Source organism: Arvicola amphibius, chromosome 1, assembly GCF_903992535.2.
Source record: "Arvicola amphibius chromosome 1, mArvAmp1.2, whole genome shotgun sequence".
NCBI classification, from domain to species: Eukaryota; Metazoa; Chordata; class Mammalia; order Rodentia; family Cricetidae; genus Arvicola; species Arvicola amphibius.
The window spans coordinates 108,977,410-109,002,636 of record NC_052047.1 but is presented as its reverse complement, the minus strand read 5'-3'; the positions used below and the strand labels follow the sequence as shown (position 1 = coordinate 109,002,636).

General features: G+C 41.2%; 1 pseudogene; it reads left to right on the top strand.

The window, feature by feature from the left end:
- Nucleotides 1-10,442: 10,442 nt before the first annotated feature.
- LOC119823017 lies at nt 10,443-15,088 on the top strand (annotated as a pseudogene).
- The last annotated feature ends 10,139 nt before the right edge of the window (nt 15,089-25,227 follow it).

Sequence of the window (25,227 nt, the reverse complement as noted above, 5' to 3'; positions counted from 1 at the left end):
CACGCACGCACAGAGAGAGAGAGAGAGAGAGAGAGAGAGAGAGAGAGAGAGAGAGAGAGAGAGAGAGAGAGAGAGAGAGAGAGAGAGTTTTTGGTGCTTACAGTTTCAGAGTCCATAGCATGGCATCAGACAGGTAGGTATGATGCTGGAGCACTAACAGAGAGCTTTCATCACTATCCATAAACAAACACGAGGCAGAGAGTGCTAACTGGGAATGGTGTGGACTTTTGAAACTTGAAAACCCACCCCAGTGACATTCCTCCGGCAACAAGGCCATATCTCCTAATTACTCTCAAATAGTGCCTTCAACTTGGGACCAAGCACTCAAATATATCAGCCTATGGGGACCATTCTTATTCAAACCATCACCCCACTACACTTCTGTCTGATAATTCTCTACACTGCTGGTTGATTATATATAACATACACACATAGGCACACTCTCTCTGTTCTCTCTCCCACTAGCACTATAAGTCATAATTAATTGATATTCTATAGGAAAATGCCAAGAAATATCTGAAATATGAAAGTACTATACTAGTAACTGGCCTAAAATTACTGTTGTCAACTCAGTGTTCTGTGAAGACTTTCAGCTAACACTTGTGTTTCTGTACTAATTCTTTTCAATGCCTAGATTGCCCTGCCAGCCTACAGAAAAATTATTACCCATTCTTTAAGATACCATTTACCACTTACCAGACATGGTGGCTCATCCTTGTAACCCATTATTTGGGAGACCAAAGCAAGAGGAATGCTACAAGATGGAGTTTCAGTTCCCAAGTCCATTACACAGGAAAAAAAAAACAGTAACAAAGATACAAAGCAGTATGACCTCCTATAGAGAGACTTCTCCAACTCATCTAAGAATTAGTTATAGGCTTGGCTAGGTTCTCACTTATTTTGTTTATATGCCCTTTATACCATCTGCAAATGTTCACTGCAGAATAAAAACCACTCTAAATACTTTAAACAGCAGATTTAACACTGTGCAAGGTGTCTAGGCTGGGCCTTCTTGGGGGGGGGGGTTGTAATACTATAGAACTGACCAACTTAGAACAAGAACATACTCCATAGCTGTGATTCAGTTCAAAATGTCAGAGTTGGACAGTTGGTCACACTTCCGCTGAAATGGCCTCTTTATACTCAGAGGACTGGGAAACAGGCCTGGGGCTGCAGCAGCAGAGTAACCACTGCTCTCTGGGTCATGTTTGTTTATGGCAAATAGAAGTAGAATAATCAGCCCTTCATAATTACATGTGAGTATATCTAATTGGTAGACCCTAATTTATATTCAAACGCCTAGATGAAAGAGAGGGTAGGGAATCTTAGTTTGATACCTTTCAGTCTTTGTCAAATAGCAAGGGTCTAATAAAGACAGAAATGGAAGCTGAGTGAGACAGTCTGGATCACTAGCTACAGTGCCTTGTAGACTGTATTTTTTTTTTTTTTTTTTTTTTTTGGTTTTTCGAGACAGGGTTTCTCTGTAGCTTTGGAGCCTGTCCTGGAACTAGCTCTTGTAGACCAGGCTGGTCTCGAACTCACAGAGATCCGCCTGCCTCTGCCTCCCGAGTGCTGGGATTAAAGGCGTGCGCCACCACCGCCCAGCTTTGTAGACTGTATTTTGATGTGTGTTCTTCATCAGAGGCTGGCAAAAGGGAGCAACAATATTTGATTTGTCCTGATCTCAAATGCTTAGATGGTCAGGACCAAAAAATATTTTCAAAATGAACAGTTCTTTACAATCTCCCATGTGAGTTATGACTGAATTCAAAGGAAAATCCAGGGTATTATTCCTATTATTGGCTTGGCGCATTCCATGCTTCCTGAGTAGTATGTGCAGAAACCTTACTAGGCAGGATTATGGTCTGAGTGGGAACTATTTACCCAACTCATGTATTTCTCCAGTGAGAACCGTGCCAACAAACCACATTCCATTCTTGTTTATGCCCAAACCCCAGAGCAACATATTTGGGGATTTTCCTAAATCCTACTTGATCACAGTAGCTCAAGAAAAGTTCAGGTTATCCTTGTAGAGCATAGTTTCTGGATCCAGGGGAAAACCATTGTTGCTGGGCAGAAGACTGGTGCATGCTCCTGGTTCTCCCCAACTTAATGTCATTAGTAAGCGTTTCTGAAAATTGTACTTCCATCTCCCACTTCCATACAACAGATGTGAATACGCACCCTCCCTCTGACATCAAGAACACTTACTATAAAGTCCACACTACCCTTGCCAAACAGTTGCTGCTTGTATTTGCTCTACAGAGCCTGTTCAGCCACTTGTCCACTCCATGCTTGACCCGCCACTTTTCTTTTGTAATGCCCACTCTTTCTTCTTATTTTGAGTGGAATCTAGTTTTCTCTGCATTTCATGAACTCTCTGTTCTTCATAACTGAGTGCCTACCCTATCTCTTCTATACAGTTCTTCTGAGGACTCCAGGTCTTTAATATTCTCCTATCTGCTGTGCCTAATATGGTTTTCTTATATACCTTAAGCTGTCATTGGTTGGGCCTAAATGCCTAGTATTTCAGTTAGAAGATTTGGTTATTTCATCTTATAATTATTTCCTCATACAATTATTTTTGTCTTCAGGTATGAATCCAGTAATTCACATGGGTTAAATGGGTAATCACAGGAAAGAGTGAGATGGTCATGATATAGTTATAATTTTTCTAAGTTATTATGATTAAAGCAGCACAATTTTGATCAACTCCTATACATTGCATTCCTCCTCCAGTCATTCTAGAAACTTTGATTTGAGGCAGTGTCTGATGGAGCCCTGGGTGGCATCCAAGCCACTGTGTAGCTGAGGATGATCTTGAACTTCTGATTCTCCTGCCTTTGCCACCTGAATTCTGGGATTATAGGCAGATAATGGGATTTTATGACCAAAAACATGGCCAGTTTTTTTATGGGATGCTGTATATAGAACCTGAGGCTTTGTGCATGTTTTGAGTAGTCAACCAACTCAGCTTACATCCTCAGCCACAAAGGATTCTATTCTCCTGCTATTATTATCTTAGTGTCTACCTGCATTGAATGATGCTGGGACATATGGCAGGTACTTGACAAGCATGCACAGGAATGAATCTGAGGCTCCATAGTATCAGATACAATTTCTCAGTAAACTAATTGTCTTTATTAATCTGGGGTTCAGGGTCAAATCTGAGTTTGAGCTGAAAGTTGGGAGTCACAGCTACTGATGTGAACTGAAGTGAGGATACTGGATGAGATCGCCTGAAAATGTTCTGCATCTATGGGAAAGATGATTTTCTAGTTTGTCTGAGTGTTATAGGAGTCTAGAAGAAAAGATAGTGTAATCCTCAGTCAGGTTTGGGTACAGAACATAAGGAGATCACCACAAACACCATGAAATGCAGCCATCTCTTTCTGTTTCCCTTGGACAAACCCAGCAATTTTGTGGAAAGTTTTATGATGTCACCAGGGTAAAGAAGCCGACAGCAGCATTTATCATTTATGAAAAAGCACTTTAATAATTCACTGTTTCAATTAGCATTTACTGTTAATCAAGATTTCACATCTGAAAGCCTCATAGCCAGGCTCAGCAGGTCGGTTTAGAACCAATCTCCATCTGCCTGAGATGAAGCCACAAAGATACAAATGCCAGCTTTTCGTAAAGTGAGAGATGAGAAGTACCTTCCAAAGAAGATGCTCCTGAAAATCAGACACTCCATGAAGTTAAGAAAAACTTGTACCTCCAAATGGGATGTGATGACTCCCAACTTTCCCCTTGAACTCAGATTTTACCCTGACACCCAGATTTATAAAGACAATTACAGCTGTGTGGTGGTGGTGCACACCTTTAATCCCAGCACTCAGGAGCAGAGGCAGGCTGATCTCTGTGAGTTTGAGGCCAGCCTTCTCTATAAAAGCTAGTTCCAGGACAGGCTGCAAAACTACAGAGAAACCCTGTCTCAGAAAAAAAAAAAACAATTATTACTGGGAAATTCTATCTCATGACTTATGAAGCCTCAGATTTATATCCCACTCAACAAATACATGTCATATGTCCCAACATCCCTCAATTCTGAGTAGGCACCATGAATATACTAATTAGCAGAAAAATAGAATTCTTTGTGACTGAAAACGTAACCTCAGTCGGTGAAGCGCTTGAAATATGCACAAAACCCAGTTCACAAAGGAAATGTCTGAGTTTTTCTCTCTGAGAGATTATAAATTAGCTTCTACCATCTCTCTTCTCTCTTCCATGTTCTTTCTCTTTTTTTGATTTTTCGAGACAGGGTTTCTCTGTAGCTTTGGATCCTGTCCTGGAACTAGCTCTTGTAGACCAGGCTATTCTCTAACTCACAGAGATCCACCTGCCTCTGCCTCCTGGGTGCTGGGATTAAAGGCACCACCACTGCCTGGCCCGTGTTCTTTAGTAAGAGCTATGTATTTTATCTCCCTTTCTCAAAGTTGGAAGATGTTCTACATTATTACCTATGTATTCTGGAACGCTAGCATGCTTCTTCCCATGTTTCATCATTTATAATCTGGTTATTTGATGTTAACCATTTCTATAAAACAAAATAAAATAAAAGCTAACACTCTCCACTGAATAAGAAAATAGGAAGAAAGGATGGCTTCTATCATTTATTTTAACATAGTGGCTATTTTTCCAAAATGCATAGAGCCTTAGCTGGAAATATTTAATTGTAACAGGCATGCTTTACTGGTCTGGAATAACATTAACTCTTTATGACAACTATCAAATGATCAGAGATTCTGCTTTTTTGGCTTAAGTAGCATTTATGTAATTTTTTCTGTGATTGTTTGCCCATCTATGAAATAGAAATAGTGCAGTACAATTCAGAAGGCTGCTTTCTTAATGAAACCACTGACCAAGCCTTTGCACACTGGCTGCCTCCAGAGAACACTAAAGCACTAAAAACATTTCTGCATCACAAGTGAGATGGAATTCTTTCATAGTCTTAAGAAATGCATGCAAGCATATCTCCTGCACTTTTCCAGTTATTCACTGCAGCATTCTCATTCGTTTGGCATTCAACAGATGACTGTTATGTGCTAGGTTTTCTTCTAGAAGCTGAGGATCTTCAAAACCCATATCCCTATAGAAACTGCAGCTTCGTCTTGGGAAAAAACTTACAGGAATGAATTCACAGCTACACAGTCATTCAGTTATCCATTCATTCACCCTTAAGCTAGATGATAAGCTGCAAGCTATCTTAGACTAGAGAGGCCATAGACAGATAGCTAGCTAAATAAATATAACTAAGAAAATGTTAGATGATACAATAATTTTCAATTATTTACTGGGGATATGTCCTCAGGACCCAAGCTGAAGCTTGAAACTTTGAACATCGTAGATCCTATACATGCATAGAAACCAATAATAAACTTTCATTTTTGAATTAGATGTAATATGAGATTAATTAAAGCAAATAAAAATATGTACAAAATGCTAAAATATAATAAAATAATAATATAGTATAATAAAATTGTCAGGGTTACTTTCTTTGACCTCATTAAGAAAAAACAAGGATTATTTTGAACACAATGTTAATGCTTCGCTCAACCTCTTTAACCTCTGTTTGAACAGCACAAGTGTTAATCAAAACATTGTTTTAGTATTATTTCTAAAGTTGTGGCCTTTGTTAATATAATGCTGAAGTTTGGAAGTTTTATATAAACAATAAAAAAGACAGTCCATCACAAGCAAGGCTATAGACTAGCCTAATCTAAACACCTCACAGGTATGTATGTAGGCTTGTCTCCTAGGTGACCCTAGATCCTGTCAAGCTGACAATCAACTGGCTGGACCATGAAAATGGAAAAGAGGTATATTTCTGGAGCCACTCTGGAAAACCCAGACTTCCTTCTTGAAGCCCCTGAATGTGCCCAAGTGTTTAGGAACACGAGAGGCTCACTCATTTGGAGTATCTGAAGAAGAAAATTCAGAAAATGTATCTGCCCCATAGACACCACTGTCCCAGAGTGTTCTTCAATATGCCAGTACTGCAGGATGAGCCAGGGAGTGCCCACCTGTGTCTGTGGCAAGAGTCCATGCAGATTCCTCACTGCTATGGCAATGTCCTCATTCAGTTCACAACATTGATTAAGCTTTTTTTTTCAAAGTTCTACCAACTTTGGGGTATATAAATCAGATGCATGGGTACATCCCAAAGACACCCTGAAACTGAATATTCTACACCATGCAAGGCCACAGCCCAGAACTACACTATAGGCAGACTTTTCTGTCCCACCATTCAGTTCTCAAATAATCACACAAAGACTTATTAATTACAAATGCTTGGCTGATAGCTCAGACCTGCTACTAGCTAACATCAATATTTTAAGTTAACCCTTATTTCATATCTACACACTGCTATGTTGTGGCTGCTTTTTTCAACCTGGCAAGTTCATCTTGCTTCTCTCTGTGTTGCTTCACGACCCTAAAACTCTTTCCTTCTTCCTCATCATGCTCTCTTCATGTCTGAAAGTCCCACCTAACCACTACCCATCCAGCTATTAGCAAGTCAGCTTATTTATTACACAAAACATAGTGACATGCATTCACACAATGTAAAGAAATGTCCTCTACACCCTGGAACCTTTATGTCATTTTCAGTTCTGGGCCTCAAGTTTGCATCAAAATGAGCTCCAGCAGATTTTCCTACCAGCAGATCTCTTCATGGAAATAATTTGTCTTCCCCAAGCTCAGTATACATGAACACAAGGCCATGAGGACAAATAGCTTTTGTTTACAAGGAGAATGTTCTTTTAAGTTTCGTCCCAGGGCAGGCTGGTTTTGCTGATCATATATTTAATATAATAATTTCAGTATTTGATTCCCAGTAAAGAGAATGCTTCCAATTGCTATCTCCACGAATATATAGGGAAGGTTGCTGCAAAATCGCATTTCCATTATTTCTGAAAAGCAAATTTAAGCCTATATATTTTTAATTCAAAATATGTGTGTCTAAATGTATAAACTAATTCTTTAAAAAGCAAGGGTTATGTTTGAATAAAAGCAAACATGGAGATTGAGAATCCTCCAGAAATATAAGGTATCTTGGAGGCAGGTGGGGAGCATACCATTTTGAGGTGAGGTAAACTAACTCACAAATTAATTGCTGCAGGAAACACCAATCCTGCAGAGCCTTTTATAGACAGTGTGGCTCCTTCTATAGAAAAGACCAGGCACAGAGAGCCAAATAAATGCTTCTTAATGCAATAATGGTAAGCTTACTGCTCAATAGTGGACAGGGCCCAGAGTCAAGCTGGCACAAATCGCTTCTGTCCTGTCATACTGTATTATCTAAAATAAAAGTAATGTCGCTGTGAGCTATGTTTGCATCTTAGGTTGTCATTGTTTGGTTTGCTTTAATAATCTTACCTTCTATTCAGTTTTCTAATATTGTTCTTCCTACCTGGACTGGGCCCAGGGAAGCTGCAATAAGCCATAGGAACACATGAGACTGCTGGAGCTGATGAGATGCTAAGAATGAGCCTCTTATGTGGAAGCAGTAAGGAAACTTCCTGATTGAAGAGGAAGGGCAGGGGAAGAGTACTGAGTGACTTAGGAGAGAAATGCAGGAGGAAAGGGGGAAGCTAACAGGAGAGGAGGGAGAGAGGGGAGGAGGAGGCATCAGAATTGACACATCTACAGGAGCATCTTCTCTGGAGAGGACAGAGCAGGTTTCATGGAGTCAACTGCACACTCTGAGGCTGTCCATCCTGGTCCATGCTCCTGTCCTCAGATGACCTTGTTCTTCTGCTCATCATCACGTACCACAGCTCTGTGTGAGGCTGGCAGAGGGGTTGGTGGAAGTTTTGCTGCCCTAGTCCCACAGCAGGCCTCTGGAGGAGACATTTGTAAAGTTTTGAGACAGAAATCCAAAGTGATTGCAGCGGTGACGTGTGCCCCTCACAGATAAGCAGTCCTGGGAAACCAGGGTCCTGCCATTCACAGCACTACAGATGGCAGGGGAGAGAGGAGGGCAGACAGTGCTCACTGACTGGACAGCTATGTGGGACACTGATCACCCTTATCTTTGCTATTGTTTCTTGTACTATGAAACAGATTTAAAGTTAATTTACATCAAGTGAATATGTACTTCCCTTTCACTTCTAGTATCTGTTTGAGACATGGTCTCATATACACCAGACTGGACTCAAGTTGACTATGTACTCCAAAAGAAACCCAAACTTGTTCTAATCCTCCTTCCTTTACCTCCTGAGTGCTAGGATTACAGACCTGCAACACCATGCCTAGCTGTATATGGTACTGGAGATCAAATCCAGGGCTTTGTGTATGCTAGGGAAGAACTCTACCAACTGATCTCCATCCCTGCTCCTAGTTCTGTTATTATTGTAGACAATGAAGATCTACTAGAAGATCAAAAAATTAAATACATAGTTGTTCACTAAAGAACCATTTATGAGAATAAGCTAAGTGTCTAGTATTTGTAGAATGGTTAGGGAAATTAGAGTAAGTCCATACAGTGGAAAACAATGTCAAATGATAGACACCAGAAGTTTTTAATAGGGGCTTGAGAGATGTAGCTAAGAGCACACACTGTTCTTGCAGAGGACCTACAGGGTGGGGTTGTTGGGAAGCAGGGAACTCACAACCACCTGTAGCTTCATCTCCAGGGAATCTGATGCCTCTGTACTCCATAGTACCAATACACACATACACACACACACACACACATATAATTAAAATTAAACTTCTTTTAAAGTTTTTAACAATAGAGAAGCTTTTTAAAGTTATCATTATTGTAGATAGAAGCTTATGTCCCACCCATTCCCATAGCCAATCAGCCCCAAAGAAATACACAGAGCTTATATTAATTATAAACTGTTTGGCCTTTTAGCTCAGGCTTATTCTTAACTTACAACTTAAATTAACCCATAATTCTTGTCTATGTTTAGTCACATGGCTTGGGTACCTTTTCCCAGTGTAGCATTCTCATCTTGCTTCTTCTGCATCTGGCTGGTGACTGTGTCTCTGTCTTTTCTCTTCCCAGAACTCTTCTAATCTGGTTACCCAGCCTATACTTCCTGCCTGGCTACTGGTCAATCAGCATTTTATTGAACCAATAAAGTGAGTGACAAATCTTTACAGTGTGCAAAAGCATTGTCCCACAGCATTTTCCCTTTTTTTCTTTTCAAAATAAGTTTCTGAGTCTAATCTCCTTTGTTGAGGTAGGGCAATTGTCCAAGCCCAAGCAAGTGCATACAAGCTCACAATGAGTAAGCAAAACTGACCAAGACACCTGTCAGCAGACCAAAAGAGTAGTAACTAATGACATGTGCTCCTAGCCAATCATAACGTACCAGCAGTGACCGCCAGTTTCAGAAGGACCAACCAGAAATGTTCCTGAGGTAGCTAAATTTTGCTAACCCTATAAAAACCCCTAACTTTTTTTTACCCCGAGACAGGGTTTCTGCATTGGAATTCCTCGGAGTCTGTGTCATTGCACCAGTGTCTTCTCATCCCCTTCCCCCTGGGAAACATGGATCGCACAACAGGCAGCAGCAACAAGTTTGCAAAACGGCAACTTGCACCTGACTTGGATGGACCCTTTCCTTTTGCTCTCTCTCTGAGTTCTCCTTACCCTCTTTTGGGAATTTTTCTTTCTTGCTTGGTGCTTCAGCTGGTGCCTTGAGTTTGCTCCTTCAGCTGTTTTCCATGAGTTGGCCCCTATTTTTGTTTTCTAAGCCCTTGGTGAATTGGGGCTTTCTTTCCTATCCATATATATATATATATACACATATATATGTATATATATACATATATATGTGTATATATATATATGTGTATATATATACATATATACACACATACACACACACACACATATATATACATATATATGTATATATTATACATATATATACATATATATATATTTCTTTGCCCTGTTTGTCGTCCTGGTTAGGAATTCTCCATCGTGACTCAGTTTGTCCAAGTACCTCCACATAAGGGCTGACCACCCAGGAGGTGGAACCAATAAAGGACCCTTAGACAGGTCCTTTTTACCTGGAACCACTGTGTAAGTGTATGGCCTAACAAATGGCAGAAGTTCCTCATTATAAGCAGCACACTGGGTCTGCAAACAGTACTTTCTCTTCATTCCTTGTCTTTGCTGGACTTCATTGTGGCCTGAGAGCCAGTAACGACTTTTGCCCCAGGGCTACTCTCTGGGATTGTCTGAAGGCTCTCTTGCTTTCCAGGGAGTCGCGTGGATTGCTGGACTTTCGCTCCTAGTCTCTCGTCCCAACAAATCCAGTTACAGGCCAGCAGTTAAGAGGCATCAGGGCGCTGGCTGTTCTCTTAATTCACAGAAAGGCTTTTGCCATTCAACTGTGGTTGAATCCCCTTTCCCTTCTGGGAATGGAACATTCTCCTCAGATGGCAGCTACTTCTACTAGCTTGACTCTGGAGCTCAGATGCAGTTGTTGCGGCTCACCCCTTGTCTTCTGGCTGCTTTCTTCTTTGCTGCCCCTCCTCACAGGCTCCTCCTGGGGCGAATCGTGAATGGTGCTCCTTCCCCAGAGGATGGGGCCTTCCCTTCTCTGCCAGCACTGCCACCACCCTTTCCCCCAAGTCGGCAAGAGTTCTGTGAGTCCCATGTGAGGGCTGCTGTCCTGGATCTTGCCTGCCGTTTTCGCCTCTACTTGGCGTCCCACCCACAATATGCAGAGCCTGGAGCAGAAGCTGCCTTTTCTGGCCTTTATCTGAGCTATTCCTGTAGTACTTAGAAGCTGAAGTGGCCTGGGCATTGGGCTCACTCTCCCTAACTGTCTTGGCCCCACTGAGTCCTGGTGTGGAGCCTGAACCACCACATGACTTGTCCTTTGACCGCTGCAGGGTGGGCAGGGTCCCGGCTGTGATGGACCCATCTCTATCTTCTGAGAATCTAGCTGGCCTCCTTCCTTCTTCAGTCTCTTCCTCTTCTACAGCATCCTCAAAGCCTCAAGAAACTTTACTTTTCCTTCCATTCAGCGGGTTGCTCAGTCAGAAGTTCTATAAGAGGCATCCTGCAGTGGCAAGGGGCCATTGACACTTCCTCCCTAGCTGGGCCTCTGAAGACCACACCAGGGCCTTCAGTCCTAGGTGGAAAAAGCAACACCAATTCCTCTGGTGGTGCTGAGACAGTTGGTAAGGGATTGGCTAGTGACGGCACATCCACTGGGGACAAACGAACTCACCACTTTGAGAGGCTGAGATTGAGTGGTGGAAGGGGAACCTTGAAAGACAGAGCAGTAAATGTAACGGTCAGCTCTGCCCTTTAAGAGACAATCCACGCCCACTCCCCCCAAGCTGATCTTCAGCTTCCAGCCTGAGTCCCCTCTCTTTCCTGTCTCTCCCCCTAAGAGACAGCTTCTGCCTAGATCTATTCTCCCCCACTACCTCTCTCTCTCTCTCTCTCTCTCTCTCTCTCTCTCTCTCTCTCTCTCTCTCTCTCTCTCTCTCTCTTCCTCCCTCCTCTTTCCCCTTTTCCCCTTAACCCCTCTCCATAACCCACTAAATAACATCCAACCTCACTCTGCATAGCCTGCTGAGAACAGCGCCTTTGGAGACCTGCCGCATGGTCTTGTGGCATGCCCATCTGTCTGTCTCTCTTCGCGGGACTCGCTGCCCCTTGTGGCCCACTGCAGCCACTTGGAGAACTGTGCCTTCCCTGCCTGGGACTGGCTGCTCTTGGGACCCACTGCCCACTGCTGCCACTTGGGGACCTGCAACGTTTCTGCTGCTGCAGACACTTGGGAATACACAACATTTTTACCTAATCCATTACAGGAATGGTACAGAGAGAAGAGCAGTTCAGTTTTATGGGGGCTGAAAAAACTGTCCCTGACCCAGCAGTAGTAGGTCATGGAAAAGGGGCAGCTGGGATGACCTCATGGGGAGGAGGGCAGTCTCAGTGGCAGAAGTATCTCCTCCTGCTCCAAAGTGAAGGAGGAGAAGGAGGAAGTTGCTTGCAGAACTTCATACCACCCTACGCATCCCAGCCCCTACTCAGCATTCCCTGTTCTACTCTCAATGATGTCTGCACAGCCACGACCCTAGAGATGCCTGATAGGGAGAACACATTTGTGGTTAAGGCAGAAGGCCCTTCAAAGTACATTCTGGAGACAACTGGTGCACTGGATATGAAGGCCCAGGTGCCTGACATCCAGGAATGCCTAAGCCCTGGATTCTGCCCTGCTATCAGCCCCTGTCCTATGACCCTTCCCCTGGCCCCTGGGAGTGCCTTCCTCACAAAGGGTAACACAGACAGCCTGGAGTTGCCCTGCCTGAATAATTCAGAGAGTCTGCCCAGCCAGGATCCACTGCTGGGACCCAGCAAGAATAAGGATCGCCTGTTGCAGGGGTCTTATGGGGGCCCTTCCAAACGGCCATCAGCATCCTTCTCCCCTAGTTCTGCCTGCATTGCTGCTCCCACTTTGACTCAACAAAACTGCTTCCTCTGAAATTGTCCCCTTACATTACATTACATTACATTACACTGAGGAAGGGCCCTGAGCAGGGACAGTTCATTGCCTCTCAACCACCTCCACTCTCCTGGATACTGCAGAAACAGCCACAGGGTCATTCCTGTTCCAGGGAGAGTCAGAGGGTGCTGAGGGGGATCAGCCCCTCTCAGAATATCCTTGGTTCCATGGCATACTCTCTTAACTCAAGGCTGCCCAGTTAGTGCTGGAAGGAGGCACAGGCTCTGTTGCAAGGAGAGCTGCCCAGCTAGCTTAGACCCAAAATAATCATACACACAGAAACTATATTTATTAAAACTCTGCTTGGCCCATTAAGTCTTATTGGCTAACTGTTACATCTTAATTTAACCCATTTCCAGTAATCTGTGCATTGCCACGAGGCTGTGGCTTACCGGCAAATTTCAGCATGTCTGACTCTGGCAGCAGCTCCATGGCATCTCTCTGACTCTGCCTTCTCTCTTCCAGCATACAGCCTAGCTTTCCTTGCCTAGTTCTGTTCTTCTCTGCCATATACTTAAAGCAGTTCTTTATTCATTGACCAATAAAAGCAACACACAGACAGAAGTACCTCCTATAACCCTTTTCTGTTTAAACAAAAGGAAGGTTTTCACATAGTAAAATTACATATAACAAAAGAGTTATCAATCAAGAATTACAGTTAAAACATTTATATTTACTTTATCTTTTATCATAACTAAGGAAAAATATGTCTATAACTATCTATCTATTCTTCAACTCCATCAAAGACTCCAGAAGGATATATTACCTAAGTAAACAGGAAGTGCATTATAAGCAACTTCCAAAACTCTACAATTGACAGAGACATCTCACTGCCAAGACAGTTACCAACAGTTCTTCTGTAGCATTGGGGCATCCATCTTCTGCCTACAGGCTCGTAGTATTTAGCAGACTTTTTCACAAAGCAGGAAATTTCAAAGATAGTTTCACCTATACTGGCACTTTGTTCATCACATTTTTTGTGTGTGTCCTGCAGAATGTCTAGCAGACTCTTTTGTGAAGCAGGAACCCCAAAGGATCATCTCCCCTTTAGGCAAGTTTAGCAGTCATTTTTTCTGTGGGTCCTGTTTATCAAGCAGTCCAGGCAAGAATAGTTTCTTTCCAAACGGTCAACCAACTCCATAAGGAGCCTCTTCAAAGCCCATCTTCCTTTTGAGGCAGCTTGGTGTTGCCAGGAGCAGATGTGTCTCACTGTTATGAAAAGTCTTAAGTTCTTAAACATTTTAAATGCAATATTCTGAAGGTCTCTGAAAGATTTGAAGAATACCTATCTAGCTGAAATGTATCTCTATACATCTAGAAAATCTAATTAACATGACTACAAGTTTGACTATTATAGATGACTATCTATTAACCTGTATTTCTTAATTATACATTACATTTTAAATGAACTACACAATCACAACACCTTAATCAAGAGCAGAAATATACATATAACAAGATTGACCTTAAATTTGCATCAATAAACCAAGATCCATACCCATGCAAATCTCTAAAGCATATCCCCATTTAAATGTAAAGAAACATTTGCAAACAATATTTGGGAATATGGGCACAGTTCTGTACAAACTTCTTCCTGCTGTTTATTGAGTGAAGTAGTTTTTTGAGGGTGCTCATGGCAACCTCTTGGGGGTTTGTGATCTATCAAACCATATTAGTCTGGAATAAATCCACAGGTTCTCATCCTCTGTGGAAACAAAAGAAGATCCTCTTTTCCAAAGCACCGTATTCTTAGACCCAAATTTTGAAGTCATGGTACCTTTATAATATATGTGGTGGTTTAGCTTAGCAGCCCATACAATGAAATGTTTCTCTGTGCTTAGCTTCCTCACAGTTCAAAAAATTCAAAGGAAACACAATACTATACATAATCCAGACTCCATGTATAGTCTATCTTTACATGGCTTATTTTTCCTTACTCCTTTTAATCTATGACTATCTGTACTCTGTCTCTTTAAAGACATTTTTAAATGATTTACTTCTTTTTCAACTCTTTATACTCTTTCTTCTCTCTCCCAAGCCTACATACGTTTATCAAACACTGTGACCCATTTAGAGTTTTAGCATGTCTGACTCTGGCAGTGGCTCCATGGCATCTCTCTGACTCTACCTTCTCTCTCCCAGCATATAGCCTAGCTTTTCCTGCCTAATTCTGTTCTTCCATGTCATACACTTAAAGCAGTTCTTTATTCATTAACCAATAAAAAAACACACAGTACCTCCCACACCATGGCTCCCATAGTGCTTTCCTGATATGAGAGACAAGATGTGGTGAATATGTCTTCACTTTCAACTTCCAGGGCAGGGCCAAGCACCTGTGTTTGTCATTGAAAGAAGAGAGTCACTGCCAGTTCCAACATCTGTTATTACAATCCATTTTCAATATGCTTGAGCACTTCCAAGTGCATCCCATCCCTCTGGAGTCTGGAGGATCCAATGATCTTGTTCTTGTCAGCTGTGTGGCCTCCCAGTGGCAGCCGAGCCAGGAGCAGGCTGGGAGCCATACAAGAGTGTGTGAGGGTTACCAATGCTACCCTGATTCTTGTTATTTTGACCAAGTACTCAGACATGCAGCTTGAAACCAACTACAACTGATACTCCATGCTGAAGGCAGTCTTTTTTACTTACAGCATAGGCTTGAATCAGAAATGGACTCATTAGATACCTAAGAGGATCTAGGACACAAATGGTGAACTACATAATGCATATTAACCCTCTCTTCTACCTTTCACAGGGTTCAGAAGGTGTTGGGTCAAGCTTCTTGGCTGTAGAACCTAGACAAAGGTCTTAATCCTTTCCATCATAAAATTCTCACTAGCAAGTAAAGCCCTTGATCCATAATATACATCTAATATGTTTAATTAATGTTACTGAATATAGATGCTTAATTATGAGTTTCCTAGGTTGTTTCTCTTAGTAGAAATAACTGGTGCCAGAATCTATTCTAAGAACTAGTTTGTGCTCAACTGTTACTGGAAGGCAACTGCTTGTTCATCCTGGCTGCCTGGCCACTTAGCCCCAAAATAACCACACAGAAATTGTATTCATTAAAATACTGCTTGGCCCATTAGCTCTAACTTCTTATTGGCTAACTATTACATCTTTAGTTTAACCCATTTCTATTAATCTGTGTATCACCATGTGGCAGTGGCTTACTGGCTAAGTTTGATGGCATGTCTTATTCTGGTGGTGGATCCATGGCGTCTCCCTGACTCTTTCCTTCTCCCAGCATTCAGTTCTGTCTTCCCGCCTACCTAAGTTCTGCCTTATCAACAGGCAAAGGCAGTTTCTTTATTCATTAACCAATGAGACAAACAGAAAGAAGGGCCTCCTACACCACTCAACTATTATAACCATAAACCCTCCCTGGTCATATATAAAAGTAATTTAAATAGTTTTTTTTTTACTTTGATTTTATATACCTCTTTACATTGCCTTTCAATCTGAGGAATTATTGTCACGATCTCAGTAAGTATATAGTACACAATCTAGAAGCATCAAGAAATTGAGATGTTGAAACAGTTTATATCTTAGCTCATAGTACTTTCAAGTGACTTTCAGATTTAATTTCCTAGTGGGAAACTTCACAGCTATATTCCGTCAAATTCTTAACTCCATTTATTCCTCTTGGGACCATGTGTTATGTACATAAAGGAAAAATTTAGGATGATATATTGCTGCTGTAATTCATCTTTCAGAAATTAATATGAAAAGGTTCTGTCATTTGCCACACATGTAAATTCCTCCTTCAAATGAGTAGTCACTGCTGTTTATATATAAGTGTTTTTAGTTGTTTTTCCTTTTTTGAGATAGGATCTAGTTCTATAGCCCAGTGTTGTCTGGAAGTCATAGCAATTCTTCAGTTTCATTGTCCTGTGTGCTGGTATGAGCCACATCTAGTTGAATAAAACTATCTTCAAAGGTCATCTGACATGCCATGTGTATCGCCAGGCTATACTCTCTTCAAGAATCCTCCATGTGAGGGGGGCTGGAGAGGTGGCTCAGAGGTTAAGAGTGTTGCCTGCTCTTCCAAAGGTCCTGAGTTCAATTCCCAGCAACCACATGGTGGCTCACAACCATCTGTAATAGAAGCTGGTGCCCTCTTCTGGCCTGCAGGCATATACACAGACATAATATTGTATACATAATAAATAAATAAATAAATATTTTTTTAAAAAAGAATCCTCCATGTGAGTTTATATGGATGAAAAGTTGTTGTCACTTGAACAGAAGAGGGGATAATGATATGAAATAGACAATATTGAAATTCAAATTAAACTTACAAAAAGAAAATAACTGGTGCCATTTCACAACACACACCAACTCTTAAGCTATGTAGTTTCTCTTGGTAAATAAACACAGGTAGAAGCATAGTTGAGTGAGTCAGTTTTCTTGAGCTTTGACTTCAAATCTGACCTGCCCCATTCACCAACATGTCTTTCTGGTGCAAGTTCCAACAGTCATAGCCTGAAATTACAAAATGATTCTAATCTGCATCATTTTATCTTTAAAATAAATTAGAACAAATATGAACTACCCATCTTAAGATGATTGCTGATCCTGGGGAAAATGTTCCCATGTGAGAACACAGAAAGAGATCATAGCTGGAACAGAGATAGTCACCAATTAGGACATAGATCTTGGACACATCACAGGACTATGCAACAATATAGTTGGTTCCTCGAGGAGACAGCAGTCAGACAAGCCCCCTAACCCCTCACTGCTGTGTTGGCTCACAGAGACATCAATGATCTGAGCAGAGAACTTTCTTTGAACTGCCCTGCTAGTCAGTGCAAGGTGATTCACCCTCGTTCCATCAGGTGCAGGCTGCATTTATTCTGAATCTGCTCTTTTAATCCTCTGTGAACCATCCGCATGTGTAAGGCTCTATTATCAGAGTGTAATCTTTTCACTTTTCAAAATAGCTTTTCTCTGAAGCTAGAAAGCTTAAATAGGGCACCGGAGTGCTAATCAGCTCCTGTTGGGGTGTGGAGGAGCAGGCATCTATGTAACAGCAACAATACAGCAGCAAGTGAGATTCCCTTGGTCCGACCCAAGGATACAGATGCTACCTTCAGCTCCTTTTCTATACACACTGACCTGTATTATAAACAGTGTAATGAGCAGAAAATGGTGATAGAGCAGATGGCATATACTTCACCAGTAGATCTTGTGCTCTTTAAGTTCCCAGTGGAAATTTCTAGACTAAACTTCTCACTGTGCCATGCAAGAAAAGAATTCTGAAACACTTTTTTTTTCCCCTATGGAAACACAGGCTCATTTTCCTGGAGTGTTCTTCATCAGGATTTTTATGTGCCCATATTTAATTTAATGATCATACAAGTCATTAAGCATCAATTCCATAATCATGTTTCTATAGAGTTAGTATTATTTTTTCTTCGATTGATACATACTTCAAAACATAATGGAAGTCACTTAAATTAGAACTTATTTTAAGACAGAAAATACCTTTCTAATGCTGTAGAAGAACTGGAAAAAGCCTAAAAGAGGCAGTAAGGAAGGTGAATGTTACAGTTCTTAGCAGAGTCAGAAGAGTTGAAGCCCAACTCTTAGGAAGCGGCTCTGTTGGCCTCAGGTAGGAATGTTAAGTCTATGTGCCATGCTCCACATGCAGTCTAACAGCAGATCCCTCCATCCCTACACTATCCAGAGTGGCTTCCCTTGCTCCTAACTCACTCATTCAGCCTGGTCTATGCCACAGACAACTCTTTCGCCATCTACTCTGATTTACTCCCAACTTCCTTTTCTTTTTTTAACTTTACCTTCCCCACTCCAAGATTAGTCTTTATGTGACAGTCCACAGTAAGCTTTCAAGTTATACTAAATTCTATCAGCTGGTGTCACTTCCCTGGTCAAACCCTCCAAGATTTCAGTCTCAGACTGAACCAAGGCTTGCAAGTGGAACATCTCATGCTTTTCTAGCTCTTGTGATCTCTGGTCATGCTTCTTTACTCACTGTGATTAGCCTAGGCATTGCTATCACCCTATACTGGGCTGTCCTTCAAGTCCAACACAGCATAACTCTCACTCACAATTCCTTCCATTTCTTTTCTAGTACAACTGTAGTTGAGAAGACTTTCCTGAATGTTGACTGAGGGCATGCTTGTTGAAGTTTCTATCCTGCTCAGTTCTCACAGTTGTTAAGCCCCAAAGAAAATCACACAGAAGTGTACATAAGTTATAAACTGATTGGGCCATTAGCTCAGGCTTCTTATTAACTCTTATAACTTATATTAGCCCATTATTTTAGCATATGATAGCCACATGGCTCGGTACCTTCTTCAGCAAGGCAGGTCACATCTTCCTTCTTCGGTGTCTGGACAGGACTGAAGAGAAATGGCCTTCCTTCTTCCCAGAATTCTCCTGGTCTCATTGCTCCACCTCTATTTCCTGTCTAGTTGTCTCACCTATACTTCCTGCCTGGCTACTGGCCAATCAGTGTTTATTTAAAACATAATTGGTAGAATACAATTGTCCCTCATCACCTGACAACATACAAAAAATAACAATAACCTCCCAATAACCTGTCTTTCATATTCTGATTTATCTATCTTCACCACACTACTGAATACCACATATATTTTTTATAGTTTTGTCTGTATTACCATAACTAGCATTAAAGTTCTATTATGATAGGAAGTTCTACTCTCTGATGTATCCCCAGCATCTAACATGTTAAATGAATGAATGAAAGTCATATTCAGCATTGTATTAGAAAACAAAGCCCAAATTATAACCAAGAGACAAATCTAAGCATGATACCACAGAGATATCATAGCAACATGATAGGCACTGGGGCAGTGGTTCTCAATATATGGGTTGCTGTAGGACTCAGCCATGACAAGCTCAAGAGAGGCCTGGGTCTCAGTAGTTTGCCCTAAGGCAACATCTGACTCCAAGAAAGACCACAAACTGAGACTATCCAGGCCCCACCCAGGAACAGACCATCCAAAGGAAATTCCTAACATTCCAACCATTATAGATAGGATCACCTGCCAGCACACACCTGTCACTTTTCACCAGGACACCCCCAGAAAATGTCAGTCTCTGACCACTCTAACATATCAGATACAAAGAGAGTTAGAGTTTGCAATCTTGTGTAAAAATAAAGGCTCTTTGCTTTTACATAAAGGACTCTGTTATTCTTTTGGCCCTTTAAGGGGCAAGCCACACCCACTCCTGGGGACCCCAGACCTCTCAGCGCCATCTTGCGTCTCTCTCTTCCTGTCTTTTCTTGGCCTGTGCCAATGTGTCTGTCTCTCTGTCTCTCTGTCTCTCCGTCCCTCCCTCCCTCCCTCCCTCCCTCTCTCCCTCCCTCCCTCCCTCCCTCTCTCTCTCTCTCTCTCTCTCTCTCTCTCTCTCTCTCTCTGCTCCCCCTCTCCCTTTCTCCTCCATAACCCCCTGAACAAATATTCAACATGTTGTGTCGTCCATGTCTCTGTCTCCTGTCTGCCCGCCCCCACGGCTAGCTGCTCGGCACCGGGACCCACTAGCACTTCCCACTATCCGCTCCAGACCTGCTGGGCTCACACCTGCCTGCTTGGGTGGTCCCAGGGGATCTTGCAGAGACCCACAGTCATCTCTGCTTTGGGACTGGCTGCTCCCAGAGTCCGCTGCCTGCCTACAGCTGCCGCCTGGGACTTTATAGCATTTTTAAAAAGAACAACATACTCGGTCTCCTGGTTAGTTTTGGGAGAGACTCCATGATCTGAGCATAAGATTTGGGGGCTCTCTTAGGTCCCCCAGTCCCACAAGTACCACCACCCTATAGATCTTTCAGCCTGCAGGTAAGTTTTCTGTGCTTGTGTGTGTGTGTTTCTTGCATCTTTCTGTTTGGATATCCTTCTGTAAGTGGGCCCAGAATTCGTGAGAGCCTGTAGACAGTCTACACAGATGCACAGAAAGATAACAGGTAGTGTAGCTGGGGAGCTGTCCCTAGGGCTATTCTGTATTTGGGTCTCAGGACCATCTGTATGAGAGTGGATCTCTCTGGTTTCTGTAGACGTGGGATGCTCCCTCCATCTCAGTTACACTTCTGTAGATAGATGGGTGGGTTGCTCCTGTAAAAAACAGCTTCAGGCTGTCATCTTTGGCTCAGTTTTTCCTCCAGGTTCCAGGAGGACTCTGTATTGTTCTATGTGTTGTTTTGTTATTGTCTTTTGTGCATCCTCTTTCTGACTTATGAGACTGATGTAATGGAACAGTCTCAGCATGACTTTTTTGATTTTGATATTAGATTACTTACAAGACTTTAGAAATAGGGCCAAGGGTATATTTTCCTAAAAAGTATGACACAAAACACCTCTACCTGCTTTAAACATTTCATTGAAAGGAGTCAGCCTTGACCTGTAGTGGGGGGGGGGGGGGAAGGCAACACATGCAGGTTTGCCATACAAGCAGTAGGCTGCCGGGCAGTACACGTGTATGGATGGGTAGCTGGGCTATGCAGCCTTATTGTGACAATGTAGCAAGGCTACCAGCCACAGTTTGCAAGGTCATGTTCCCCAATAGGATTTCAAACACTGAACAGAGAAATCTGTGGTTAATTGCTTTGCTGGAGAAGTTACCAACCCCCTCCGATGCTGGTGGATGAGTTCTCTCAGCAGGCCCTGGAGTCTGCATGCCTTGACTCCTGGCCAAACCTGGCCAAGGTTAGGCTCCACAGGCCAAGGCAATGAGTCCCCGTCACTGGCTATAGGTGTTAAGCTGTGGTGGCTGTGTTATGACACTATACCCAGACTTCCCTCCACCAGAGCTGTTTTTGGTCATTCAGATCCAATGGGTCATAAATATCCGCCATCATTTAGAGGGGCTGGTTACAAATTATTGTAGTTTAGAGTATGGAATAAAAACTACTATTAGTTTCAGATGTTTCACACTGGTATAGGATTTTATGTAATGTAAATTTAAAGTTATTTTTGTTATAATATATGCACATCTCTGTTCTTGTTTAAAATGTTGTAGACATACAATGTGTTATAAACTACTGAGGGAAACCAAGGAAAACTTTGGTAAGAGTTTTTACGTTATATGGAAAGTGAGGGAGAAAGCAAAAGACTGAAAGAATGAAGAGAGGAAAAATGGATTAAAGGTATATAGAAAGTTTTAGAAGGTCAGAAGGGGATGTGAACTATGTCTGTTGTGCTTTCCCATACCTGAAAATACTGAATATGCTTGGTTTATTAAAAATATTTGTCTATATAAGTTTTCTTGCAAGCATGAAGCTGAGTCAGAAATGATTTGGATATTTTTGCTGTCTCTGCCACCCATCACTGCTGTGGCCACATTTATGGGCCTGACTTCAGAATTTATCTCTGTGCTCTGGTTACTGGATTTGGTTAGCAGAAATTCAGATGACTTTTTGATGTAGATAATGTTAAAACTGTTTTATGCTGTTCTTTATTAAAAAGCTGGCTCTAGAATTGGATATGGCTCTTCCTTCAGTAGACCTATGATTATTTAAAAGTTTCCTCTGTCACTCTGTCAGCCTGAGCCCCAGACACAATGACGAGGAGAAGAAAACAAATCAGAACAGCCAAAAAAAATTTGACTTGGTTTATGTGAACATTCTGTAACTTCATATTTATAAGTTTATCTTGTTAGATATGGTAAAAATTCTGTTAAAATAAAACTAGTTAAAAGTTAATTAGTAACACTGGAAATGGATTAAAATCAATGCATGGGTAATTTTAAAGGATCTGTAAGGCATAATTTCATTATATATTTTGGAGTGCCACTTTGCAAGAGTTAAAAAAAATGGATGCCACATGATTTCACCACCATCTTGACTAAAGGTGACCATGTGGAGTGGGCCTAGGTAGGAGGCAACAACAGATCTCCAAGACAGTTTGGATTGGAATAGATTTTTGTATGATGGCTCGTGTCCCATTCTAAAAACAAGGTTTAGAAAATATATATCAGATTTAAAAAATTAAAGCTGCACATTATTGTTTTTATACTCAAAAGTGCACCTTGCTCTGCCAGCTAGACTTTACTAATTTAAGAGTCACCCAGGTGATAATGGTTATAAAGACATAAAGGGATCCTAGGAAACAGCTGAGGTTTACAAATTTATGGCAGGACTAGAGTTCCCAAAGAATGTGCAGTTGCAAGAATGGACATTAACAGTTTTAAAAATGCCAGTGCCAGGTGATTGTCACCAGAAGCACCAGGTGCAGTGAAATAGAGCAGGCTTAGGTCTAAAAGACAGGCTATGTATATGCTGTCAAAGATGGAGCCGAAGAGGTTCTTTATTTTTGATAATGCAGGAAGACATTTAAGAGACTTTAATTTTTTTTTAAAGAACAGTTAAGACTATGGGACATTTGTGCTTATAAAATGTTTATATTGTTAGTGTTTGGACTTAAAGTAAAAAACTAAAAATTAGGGTTACAGTCATAAGCACCAAAAGCTAATGAGAAACAGAAATGTTCATTTCTTGTGATGCAGCAAGACAATGACTTAAGCTTGGAACACCATTAGAGGGCTTGGAACAGCATTCAAGCCTATGGATGTCAATCTTTTGGGGGTTGTACAGGGGTAGCCTAAAACCACCTGCATGTCAGATGTTTAAACTGAAATTCATAACACTGGAAAACAGCAGTTGTATAGGGAAAACTGTTGCAGAGTAACAACAGAAAAAAAATTTTAATGGGGGGGATCACCACAACATGGGAAATTATATTCAAAGGTCAAGGCATTAAAAATATTAACTAATGGTTTAAAAATTGTATCTCCTTTCTCAAGGTCTATTCAGGCTTTAAAATGTATGGTTAGTCTCCTTGTCTTTGCTAACTTTGTTGGTCTTAAGCTATTTGGATAAACTGAGTCATATAATTTTTTTATTAATACTAAGCGGAACTTCAGTTGAAAAACTGTTGTTTTCCAAGGCTCATACTTAACAGAGATAAAACTACAAATTCCTTTTCCCAAGGTCAGGCATTCAGATAAAGCTCCCATTTCCTCTGGGGGCTGGGAGAAAGTTCTTAATCCCTAAAAATGGTATCAGCTTTCTTATTTCTGGCAAAAGGAACTTGTGGCCCTTCCCTAAGGAGTGGCTGTAGTGCCTCAGAACTTGTCAAGGGCAATGCTAGCCCCTAGGCTCCCTCCTGCTCCCTTTTCACCCTGGGACCTTTTCCTTGCTTTCCCAGGAGACAGCATTAACCACTGGATACAAACTTGTTCTGGTTTTACCCTCGGAAATTTAGTTTCTTTATTAGCTTCAATTTAAATTCATCACAGAATATAAAGTTCTGGTCTTATGAAAGCTGCTAACTTATTATAGACTGTTAGGAAATAAAAGTTTGTCAGTTATCCTTAAAGTATTGATATAATAATTACAGAGATAAGCCTTATTTAGTTCTCTGTATATGTTTTCAAAATCAAACTTAAAACAAGTAACTAGAAACGAAGTTTGTCTAATCAGATATACGTAGGCAGCCCTCATACTTCAGAGATCTGAATGTGGCATTTAAAATAATTATTTTTAAAAGCTTATTATATTAGACAGCGACTCGGACATCCTAGCAGTGACCCATAGTTTCCAAAGAAGATTATGAGATACCATGATGTCTCCACCTGGATTATAATGACACTGACCACTGGGCAAGATGCTGACAGGACCTGGCCCAGACTCTCAACAAACTGCACTACATTGGACAATTGATTACACCACTTTTGCCTAGACAAAATAAGATCAGACTTTTACATGGCCCTCTTCCACAGGGGAAAAAAAATCTCCTTATGGGCCTGGCTAAGATACTTCTGCCTCCAATGCATTGGAGACCTGAGTATGGACTCTAATCCCTGTCATTTTTAATAGATTTAGAAGCAGCTTGGTCTGTACTCAAGTATAATTTATTTGTCATTCTGGGATCTCTGATAGTATTGATGGCAAAGTTAGCTATAACTTTGTCATCTTAGCAGCAGCAGGCATCTAGAGCCTTCCACAAAGCTCTAGCCAGCTTGCTGCCTCATTTTATATATATATAGAAATCAAGCCTTGCATTTTTTTAAAAAGCTATTAGGTTCCTTAATTTAAAAAATGTGTTAAGATATAAAAGCTCATAAGCTTTGAGGGTCTAAAAATGATTTAATATATAAATACAGGTTAAGATATGGAAAATGTTTCTGATTTCTTTCCCCTTCTATGGTATAGTTCTGACAAGCTGATAGAGCAGTCTCTACTTACTGTTTGAGTCACAAGCTCAAGATTTTAGATTTATTCTGGTTGCCATCTAAATATGAACTTAAAGTGTTTCTCATCAGGCCAAAGCCATCTCTGTCCAATCCATACCTAGCTCTCTAGACAGCAGAAAAATATACATGCTTCTAACCAAAATCTGCAATTTTAGCTAGGACTCCAAGTTATTAGTCTATTCCTACTGTTTTTACAGATACCCATTAATCTGCTTTTTTCTATGATATGGGTTTTAATATGGACCTGAAAGTTTCAAATGTATTGTTTTCCTTTAAGTACATAAATTTTAACTTCTGTTCCTAGTTTAAATTCATCTCAATAGGCTTCCATTTGACTGGAAGATACATACATCTAAGCATCAGTTGCTGACTACATCATGCTAAAATGACTATGAGCCCTGGACTTGCTGAAAGCTGATGTGGACTAGTTCAACTGATATGAATGCTCCCTGTCTCTTCAACAGAGTCTGTAAACCAGATGCTTCTGAAAAGTGCCCCA